Below are 11,679 nucleotides of genomic sequence, written 5' to 3' on the forward strand. Positions count from 1 at the left end.
GTGAAATCCTTATTCACTTGTGATATACAGTAATATGTTTATAGGAGAAGAAAAAAGTGTTATTAGTTTCTTAGGGCTGAAGATGAAGTTGGGAGAGACTGTGATTTAAGTGAAATTCCTTAGAATTTTATGCTGATGGCATTCTTGAGTATTAGAGCCATGTAGCAGTAGTTAGCTGAGAAAGAAATGAGGTTATGCTTAATGTATCAGACAGTATCACCACTGTGGCACTCAGTAGGGTGTAACAATGAGTTATAGCAAGAGGCATTCTATTACTTTGCATGCATATGTATAATTTTTTTTTTTTTTAAAGAAATAACAGGCCCACAATGGAGTCACTGGTGCTAAGCCTCATGTCAGCAAACCAAGATTTAACACCTAACCTAACTGCATTTTCAGCCCCTTCCAGGAAACTAACCTTAAGTAGTCAGTCTGGAATTTCCTGATCAGCACTAGTGAGGTAAACCGACAGGCCCTTTATATCCCCTAAACAAAGGCGACCTTGTTTGAAATAATACATTCTTTGCCCACTTCTCTCTATAAACAACTTCCATTTTGTACAGCTCATTGGATGGGGATCCTTACTATTCACTAGATGGGATGATGCTCAATTCATGAACCACTGAATAAAGCCAATTAGATCTTCAAATTAACTCAGAATTATGGTTTTTGCAAAGTTCATATATACACATACACACATATACACATAGACATATATCTAGTTAGTTCTTTTCCTTCTGTCCTTGAATATTTCATAAGCTTTTGAGGAGGAACCAAAATAATTTAAATTGGCTGTTTAAAAAATTCTGTTACAAAGCTTAAAAATTAAACTGAACTTTTGTCCCCAGTGAGAATATTATAGTCCCAAACAGTTTGAAAGGGATGTATGCTACATTAAAAATTTTTCCCACAACTTTTAAGATAACTCTATATTTTTATTATCAAGGTGGATATATTTTAATTGAGATCTAGTTTTAATATAATTACTGACATATTAACACCATCAAAATCTAATAATTAGACATTAAAAAACCCAAAATATTTTGATATTTCAATATGAAATTCAATAAACACTCTGTATGTAGGTACTTTTATAACCCTAACAAAAGCTTTAAATAAATGTTTAGACATTATGGGCAAGATGGTACCAAATGCTATGATTAATGTTACTAAACAGTTTCTATTATAAACTTCTGTTTTCAGAACCTGACATGATTCTGAAAAAGTCTCGGTTTGCACTAAAGTGTCGCATGTTTTGCCTCTTTCCCTAGGTGATTTTTTTCTCACATGTGGGAGGAAAATCTGTTCCCTTTTTCCAGCAAGTGAGAATGTGGGAAATATATTTTTCATTGTAAAAATAATTTGCTACCTATTTGTATTTAAAGTAGTTCAAATGACATCCTCATATAACTATTTAAAATAATTCTTTACTTTTTATTTTGATTATAAAAATTACACATAATTATTGTAGAACCATTTAGAAACATAGAAACATTTAAAGAAATATAAAAATCCACACACAGAGATAATCACAGTTCATATTTTTTTCTTTGCCACCTTTAAAAAAATACATACAATTATTGTAAAAATTAGAATATACAAATATATAGCAGCAAGCCATGTCTTAAATATCTTAAATTGTAATTCTAAATGTCTCCATAATAACTCATCAATGAAAGAGCTATAACCTTTTAATCAGTTATCAATTATCTCCAATTTTTTATTATAAAAATTTCAAGATGGGATATAACCTTATACACACAAATATGGTTGTTTTGTTTCAAAAACTTTCTTGAATTGGACAAATCTTCTTTTTGTTAACTGATATATGATCTCCCATTTATTGAGGACAAAACTAGATTATTTTCCCATCATCCTTTACAATTATGGTGACCACATAGCTAATTTTTCTCCAATCAAATGTTAGTAGACTTAATGGGCATCGCTTGAAATCTTCCTAGTAAAATCTCTTGGTATGACACTCCATGTTCTTTTTCCATCTTGGAAGACTGGCAAGATCCCCTTGGAAATGGTTAAATTTAATATCTGCTATGACCTTAGCTTCCTAATAATTATCTGAAGAAAAGTTTGCTGATGACTTGAATACTTGCTCAGGACTTTTAACTTGAGAAACAGACTTCTTGTTCTTTAAGATACTATAAGTTTATCATTTATTTACTTTTTAAAGATTTTTTTAAATTTATTTTAGAGACACACAGAGAGAGAGAGGGCACTAGCAGGAGGGGCGAGGAAAAATAAGATAATTTCAAACAGACTCTGCTGCTGAGCGTGTAGCCTATATGGGGCTCAATCTCATGACCTGAGCTAAATCAAGAGTTCGTAGCTCTCAACTGACTGTGCTACCCTGGAATACCTTCCCTCCATTTTAAAATATTTATTTATTTATCTATTTGAGAGAGAGAGAGAGAGAGAGAGAGAGAGAAGCTACTATAAATTCAGAGTATTTTTTTATACCACAGTTTAGCCTACCTAAACTAATAACATTTGAGGACTTTTTTTTTAAGATTTTATTTATTTATTTGACAGACAGAGATCACAAGTAGGCAGAGAAGCAGAGAGAGGGAAGCAGGCTCCCCACTGAGCAGAGAGCCCAACGCTGGGCTTGATCCCAGGACCCTGAGATCATGACGTGAGCCAAAGACAGAGGCTTAACCTACTGAGCCATCCAGGGACTCCACATTTAAGGATTTTTAATATGTATGATTAAACTGTCTTCCAAAAACTTTATAGTAACTTATAGGTCAAACAATACTGAATAGTATTACCAAGTCAGCACACTTGCAAACATTGGGGACTTACCAAACGTGGCCCTAGTAGGGAAAAAAAAGCGGGGGAAGCTTATATTTACATAATTCACATTTATAAGTCTATATACAAGGTTATGGATCTGAATTGTATATAATGAGATTACAAGGGATAGAATACTGGATGTAGTAACATGGGCTTCACTACCACTGCAGTCCCTGAAACACAAAGGGAGAGAGGAATTACCTCAATTTGAGACAGAGAAGGGTGTGTTGAATGGCCGTTTGACAAGAGCCAGAAGGCAGAAATAGCCAATTTTGATTTTGTGCACACATCCCAGACACCCAAGCATAGAAATCAAAGTCAGAGAGTGATTCAAAAGAGAAACCTAACAGAGTGGGCACAATGCACCCCGTTTGCCCCTTAGTATGTATTTTTATTCTTTCTATGGGTAAAAGGTACACAAATCTCTTTAGCATTGTTATCATAAAGAGTTAGTGACAATTCAATCACTGCTACGCATGCAATCTAAGAGGTGAGTTACCAGTGTTCTTCATAAAAAATAGTGTAAAACAAAGAAGGAAAAATAAGTAAATAAAACATGGCTGCTTCCCTCCTTACTTCAGGAGCTAATCCTAAAGCCTAAGCCCATGTTTTCTTATACATTGTGCTGGCAGCTCGCTGTTTAGGGGTTCTTTACAAACCTGGATGAACATTTGTTTTTGTGGAAACTGAGCTTTTGTAATAATGTCTATAGTATCTATTGGATTATTGTGGTTTACCATTGACCAGAATTTAAGAAGAGTCATAAATAACACTCCAGTCAATTTCCTGGGTTCTGAACATAGTCATCATTGCTCTGATTGTACAGAAGCATTCCAATGTGGCTGCTAATTTACCCTGGCCAATACAGTTACCCACATATCTGACTGTTAGTTAAGCTATGAATATAAAATTGCCAAGAGAAGGTCCTTCCCCTCCCTGTAAGAAGTGAACTGGAGGAAATAAATATCTAAACATTATTCTCCTCTCTGTCTTGAAACCTCAGTCAACGCCTTGAGCTGGAGAATTGGCTAGAAACCAGAGGGTAGAGGTATGCTTCAGAATAGACCATACAGGTTAGCACTGGTGAACACAAAGAAGAGTGAAAAGGTGCAGTATAGGTCAGAAGAAATAAAATAATGATAGCCAGAACTGGAAAAATTATTTTTAACATTCCATTTTCAATGGAAAATTCAAGATCATAGAGAACAAATAATAGAGAAAAATATGATTAAAGTAGTATATGTATTCCCCTTCCATATTTTTCATGGAGAAAAATCCCTTAAATACTCACTCTAGTAATAATACTAGATATATAGTATATACAGATACACTAGGTGTATAGATATACTATAATAGTACTCACTTAGTAATAACCCAATTTATGGTTTTAATCTCTTGACATACAGAGTGCTTTGAGCCTATCTGGCGAATTTCAGCTTTTGAGATGCATATGTCATTTTAAATCACTAAGTTGGTATTTTTGTTTATATATTAGTCATGTTAATCTCTTTCAAGTTTGCTGGTGTGATTTTGAATGATATAATCTTGTTCCTTTTTGTTTAATGTGAGAAGCTGAATGCAGATGTAAGATCTTCAAAACAAGTAGCCTACTTCACAAAATAAACAGCATCTGTCCAAGACTATTAGAAGAAAATTCTAGAAACAGGAGAACGATTTTTCAATCTCCTTTGCATGTTTTGTTCTCTTTATCTTTTTGATTATGTCTTTTCTCATTGTCAGTTTAAGTATATTTTTATATCCAGTGTTCTTGGTACATCACAAACTAGTTTAAATTTTAGGCAGTTAGCTGTAGAATACAAAACATGCTCAGGTGTTTTGTTTTGCTTTGTTTTTGGCTTGCCAAGAAGAAGGATACATCACTGCTAATGACTAACATTTTACACAAACATTACAATCTAAAAGAAAGGTAACTGGGCTATCTAAGGTAGACTTGGAATCACGAAGGCTTGATAGGATCTGGACAATAAGAGATCATGGCTGTCAAGTGCATTCTGTACTTTACGAGCATGCTTACTATTATTTTTATTTGCCTCACATATCTGTTGTCTAGAATCTCGAATGGCTTTAGACAGCACAGGATTAAACAAATGACTAAGAATTAAAAGAGGATAAAATATTATTGATGAAACTTCAAACGCCTATAAGACCTCAAACTAAAAAGGTCTTCTGAAGAGGAAACTGATCTTCATGAAGAATCAACACATAGTTGAGCATTGGGACAATTGATAATGGTGTGTCTTACAGGAATTATTGATAAGGAAAAAAAATCATACATTCACATGTATAGTTAGTTAGCTAGAAAAGGCTCAGTATTCTTTGTCCATAAAAATGAATAACTAGAAAAACCAGTTTAAAGCCCAACTTGATTATATTGGTCACCTAGAGAGGTCATAATGCAACCCTACAAACTGCATGGCTTAAATAACAGAAACATTTTCTAATTGTTCTGCAGACTCTAAGTCTAAGACAGGGTGCCTTGCGTTAGTTTATGGTGAAACCTCTCTCCCTTGCTTATAGATGGCCACTTTCTTGCTGTGTCCTCAGAGGGCCTTTTTTCTGTGCATACATAATCCTGGAGTCTCTTCCTGTTCTCACAAAAACATCAGTTAATTACCTCTTTAAAGGTCTTATCTCCAGATACAGTCACTGTAGGGATTAGGGCTTCAATATATGAATTTGGGAAAGGGAGGAGACAGGAGTCAGTCCATAATACTGACTTATCAGTGACAACCTTCATTAGTTACCAGCTTCTGAAGGACAATAAAATCATCTAGTAATATCCAAGCTCCAGTAAACATACTTCCTTGGCTAAAGCTCAAAATCTCTAAACACACCTGCTTCTAAAAGAGTACCAATTTCTGGTCCTGTGCTTCCTCAATTCTTAACAGCAGTTTAACTTTTTAACAGTGTATTCCCATAAGTTGAAGTTCAGCTTTTCTTTTTTAGATATCGAGTGAGTCTCTTCCTTTCAAAAAAAGGTATATATTACAATTTCTGGATTTAAAAAATAGCAAAGACCAAATTTAAAGTGTGTTTTATATTAAATGCATGGTGACTTCACACCTAAACACCCGTCTCCTATGATTTATCATTACTATAACAAAAGCAGTCTTTCTTTTCATCGTTGCTCTTCTACAAACACCTTTTCCCTTTTATGCTCCTTCAAAACATTTAGAATAACTCAGTTTTCTTCAATCTTTAATCTCCTTAGACAATTTCTAGTGACATTGTTCAGGAGCTATAGTTTTTATCATCCTGTCTCTTATATTTATAGGATTACAGAACAGTAAAAATTAGGAGAATATTCTTAGTCCTTTTACATATATTATATATATATTGGTTTTGCCACCTTGGAATCTGTAAAGGTTATATGACATGTGTTTTATTTATTTATTTTCCAAGATTTTATGTATTTAAGAGAAGCAGAGAGTACAAGCGGGATGAGGGGCAGAGAGAGAAGCAGGCTCTCTGTTGAGCAGAGCAACGGATGTAGAGCTCGATCCCAGGACCATTGCCTGAGTTGAAGACAGATGCTTAACCAACTGAGCCACCCAGGTGCCTCATAACATGTGCTTTAAAGAAAAACAACTGGATAGTTTTTAGCTTTCTGTCTTCTTATTTTCTATGTTACTGGAAGAAATCAATTTTGGTTACTTTGTCAGTGTTGATATAGATGATTTAGCCTGTATATGGCGTATGTCACTAAAATATATATGAAAGTATGTTGTAGAGTTTAAGATGTCATATTTAATATTATGTATTTATATTGTTTTATTTAAAACACTGATAAAGTTAGTTTTATTTTAAAGCTAAACTATGATCTTTAGTTACTAACTTGTATACTTGTTATAATTTATATATAATATTTTATTTATGCAATTATTTTTGTTTGTTTACTTATTTTTAAATATTTTATTTATTTGAGAGAGAGAGAGCGTAAGCACGGGGAGCTGTAGAATGAGAGGGAAAATCAGGATCCTTACAGAGCAGAGAGCCTGATGTGGGGCTTGATCCCAGGACCCTGAGATCATGACCTGAGTCTAAGGCAGACACTTAACCAACTGAGCCACCCAGGTGCCCCTACATATTTTATATTACATTATTTTATATTATAATATAATAATATTACAATATTTTATATCACATTATTTTATATAATTATTTATATAACAAATACAATATAGTGTTTATGTTCATATAAGATATATATCAACTTATCTTAAGACTGTATTAAAATTTGCAAATATAATAAAAGATAATATTTCATAAAATAATGAAACTTACACTTTCTAGGAAATTTTTGGCGATAATTAAAATCTCTTTTTTAAGTTCTTTATTTTTAGAAAGACAATATTAAGGGTTTCTAATAACCACTGATGTTCATTTCTGAGTTTAAAAATAGTCTTGCAGTGCCTGGGTGGCTCAGTGGGTTAAAGCCTCTGCCTTCAGCTCAGGTCATGATGCTAGGATCCTGGGATTGAGCCCCGTGCATGGGGCTCTCTGCTCAGCAGGGATCCTGCTTCCTCCTCTCTCTCCCTGCCTGTGTCTCTGCCTACTTGTGATCTCTGCCTGTCAAATAAATAAATAAAATCTTAAAAAAATAAAAAATAAAAATAGTCTTGTAAAGGGATGCCTGGGTGGCTCAGTTGGTTAAGCATCTGCCTTTGGCTCAGCTCATGATCCCAGGGTCCTAGGATGGAGTCCTACTTCAGGCTTCCTGCTCTGTGGGGAGCCTATTTCTCCCTCTGCCTGCTCTGCCTGCTGCTCCCCATACCTACTTGTGCTCTCTCTGACAAATAAATAAAGAAAATCTTTTAAAAAATAGTCTTGTGGGTGCCTCGGTGGCTCAGTGGGTTAAAGCCTTTGCCTTCCGCTCAGGTCATGATCCCGGGGTCCTGGAATCAAGCCCTGCTTTGGGCTCTCTCTTTGGCAGGGAGCCTGCTTCCCTTCCTCTCTCTCTGCCTGCCTCTCTGACTACTTGTAATCTCTGTCTGTCAAATAAATAAATAAAATCTTTTATAAAAATAGTCTTGTAACTATTTCTTACATATAAGTATTATATATGTTCATATCTTAAACCTTCTGAAAATTTTCTTTGATTTTGTTTTTCCCAAATTCAGCTTAATAAAACTGTTAAGATTCTATGGCCAAAGGAAAAACAAAGATTTGTTTCTTCACTTTAATTTAAAAAAAAAAAAAAGGTCACCTGGGTGGTTCAGTCAGTTAAGCGGCTGCCTTCGGCTCAGGTCATGATCCTGGGGTTCTGGGATCGAGCCCCGCATGGGACTCTCTGCTCAGTGGAGAGCCTGCTTCTCCCTCTCCCTCTGCTTGCTGCTCTTCCTACTTGTGCTCTCTCTCCATCTCTCAAATAAATAAAATCTTTAAAAAAAAAAAAAAAAGAAAAAAATGAGAATAGTTTGGTTTGTTTGACATCCTTTAGATTTTAATTATCTCTCATTTTGAGGGCTCCTTTGTTTACCAAATCTAGGGTAAAAAAAGAAAAAAAAAAGCATATGCCAAAAAAGAAATGAAGGCATTCTAGGTTAATTATGTATAATTAAAACATATTAATATGAGTGTTTTAATGACTGCATACTTCTCAGGTTAAAAGAAGCATACTTAAGTTTTATGTATGGACTGACGTAATAACGATCAACAAATCAATTTTTTAAATGAAAAAAACAATTGCGAAATACCCTTGTCAATCATTTACATCCACAATACACTTCATGGGTAAATTAAAGCTTCGGGAGATTTGCTAATGTCTTCCTTATCACTTTCCTCACATCGTTATCCATCAATGTAAGACCCTAAACTCACTCACTGTATTAAAAAAGTATTCATGCCCAATACAGACCTTATAAAAACTCTTTCGAATATCCCCAATTTAATGTTTTGTGTCAATGATTCATAGCAAACAGGTGTAAAGATGATGACAGTATCATAGACATAAATTCACCATTAAAATACAAATGTCTCCCAAAAGTTAAATAAACTAAAAATGACTAAATTGCTCATTCTTACCCAAGCTTTCCAGCTATCAAAAGATAAAAAACAAGTATGTATACACATGGTAGGTATGATTTTGGGATGTGCCTTGATCATTTTGAATGATTTGTCAAAAGAATCTTCCTGACATCTATAGGATTGGCCATAAAAATAGAACAAACCAATTAAAATGAATTTTAGGTGACTTGCTGTTACATTGGTAGGCATCAGAAAAGTGGAATGTCAAAGCACTGGCTTAGAATTGCAGAATGTCTTAGCTGATGACCACAAAAACCACCACTAACCAAACCAACTGCCCTCAGGAATGAACTATAAGTATGATCTGGTCATTGTTACATCATTTTCATGATAGACTGATTGAGGCTTGTCCTTGCCAGTGAGCTACTGTTTTAATAGTAACAAAAAGCAAAGATAGCTTTTTTTTGCTCCTCAACTGGGGAATTCCAACATACCTTTTCAGTAGTTAAGGATACAATGTCTTTGGGGCTTGCACTAAAGAATTTTGCATATCCTTGCTTTGATTTAAAATACCCATTGTCTATATCAGGCTCATCTACAGGGTACACTTTATACAAAGAACTCTAAAGGAAGGTAAGCGTGCTTAATTTAGACGAGTGTCCTTGAGGAATAATAATATTCCTTTTTGTATCTTGTGTGAACTGCAATCTAATTATGGAATAATGTAACTAAAAAAGACTTGCCAATTTTGTTTCTGATTTGTTTTTAACCACAAATGAGCATAAATATGCTCTGGAGGCCAACTCAGTAGTTTAAATCCAAGAACTAGTGTTGTTTTAGATCATTTTGGGGGCCCCGAGTTTTTCTTTGGTAGTCAATGGGAACTTGTGCTATAACAAACACTTCTTGTTGCACTTAAAAATGAAAAACGAGGATCAGGTAGAACAATAAATGAATAGTGTAGTGAAAATGAGCACTTGGCTTTCTAGAGGAAGCCTAGTTATTCTTTGAGATATGCCTTCCTGGTATGTGTTTGTTCTTCTATGTTTCTGCTTTCAGAGATTATTAAGACTTATAATTATTTTGCAAATGGAAATCACCTGTATTGCATTGGCCAATACATTCTCTCCAAAGGCCTAAATGCTACTGTGCAAGCATTGTCACAGAACATGATTCAACAACACATCTTGCAGTCAAAATACATGAGCAAATTATTCTAGTTCAACTTCTCAACACAATTCTAAAAAAGCATGGAATGAGGTTCTAATAGCATCAAGTAGGAGCAATAAGCAGGTAGGCCATCAGAAACAACACTCACAGAATATATACAAAGATTAAACAAGTCCTCTCTGTGACCACTTTCTGGCAATTTTTAAAATAAGAGAGATACAAAGATACTATATATTTAAAACGATGACTATGCAGTCTTCATTTTCTGACTACTTCTTTTATACAACACTAGCCAAGCTTCCTCTCACCTTCCAGATAAAATCTCAGAGGATGCCCAATAACTAAGTCCCTGCCTCCGCCAGCACTCAATCCAGAAGTATCCTTAGTTTCCTTAAACCCCCTTTAAAATCATCCAGCTCAATCCCAAATCCTATAAAAAGCCCCTCACAACTCCCTTTTATCAAGACAGCCCTGGTTTTCATATTCTCTTGCTGCTGAAATCTAAATCAGCCTAACTATGAATTCAAGAGTGTTCTTAATGGTCTTTGGCTGATGAGCTCTTTTTTAAGGCAATACTTTTTGAGGGGCTTTAAAGAAATTCATTGATTTTAGTTAATCTTACATTTACTATTTCAAAAAAATAAAAACAAACAAATGATATATCAATAAAGAGACAAAACCATTAAGCTTCATTGGGATATATACCTCAAGAAAATATTTCGGCTACCAATTATCAAATATCTCAAATCTAATAATTTCAATGTATTTTTCATGTATATGCAGATCTGTAATACCCACAACTCTCCAGATTTGTTTTCCTCTATTTTCCAATATTATCGTCTACAGAATCAGTGCAGTTTTTCACTGTTTACTCAGTTTTGTCAAAGTCCCCTGAGTCTGCTGATATGCCGGGCATGCAAGCTGAGTTGGGAGGAAGGTGTTATTTGACCCTAAGGGAGCACAAAAATTTATTTACAACAGAATGAAGTTCATGTGAAACATTTGCCACATTTGTTCACAGGTGACATATATTAAAAGGTAAAATATGTTCTTCATTTTACTTAGTACATAGATTTTTTTATATAAAGATATGGGAGAATTTTCTTTTGCTTAAGATGTGCTGAAAAATTACTATCAGATTTGAATGTATTTCATGAATATGAAACATATTCAGCAATAGAACTTTGGAATATGTTTCTCACAGTGCCACCTTTGCTGGTGATTTCTTCTTTGTTTGGACTGCCTTTTGCCTCATCAAGTTGATGGCTAATTTGCTTCATTCTCTTTGGCTCATGTGTCATCTCTAGGAGTCCATCCTTGAACTGTTTAGACTGAATTAGTGTCCCCTTTTCTGTGATTCCATGGTACTCTGTACAAATCTATCATCCCATATACCTAAATGATTTTTTTTTTAAATTCTGTGAGAGAAATCTTATCTTACTCATTTTGTATCCACAATGTCTAGTTCAGTGATTAGATAGTAATATTCCAGAAAATGTGTGAAAAAAATAAATGAGTAGTTATAATCTCTTTAAACAGTAAAATCTACTAGAGACAACCAGGTGCTTCTTATTTAAAATACATCACTTTGAAAACCTAACAAATACTCCCATATTTGCTATTATGACTGATTAAGTGTTCTCTGCAGTGTATAATGAAATTACTTTCTTTGTATTGAGAGAGATTCTATTGCACTATTGAAAAAATATC

Source organism: Mustela nigripes, chromosome 12, assembly GCF_022355385.1.
Source record: "Mustela nigripes isolate SB6536 chromosome 12, MUSNIG.SB6536, whole genome shotgun sequence".
In the NCBI taxonomy this organism is placed as follows: Eukaryota; Metazoa; Chordata; class Mammalia; order Carnivora; family Mustelidae; genus Mustela; species Mustela nigripes.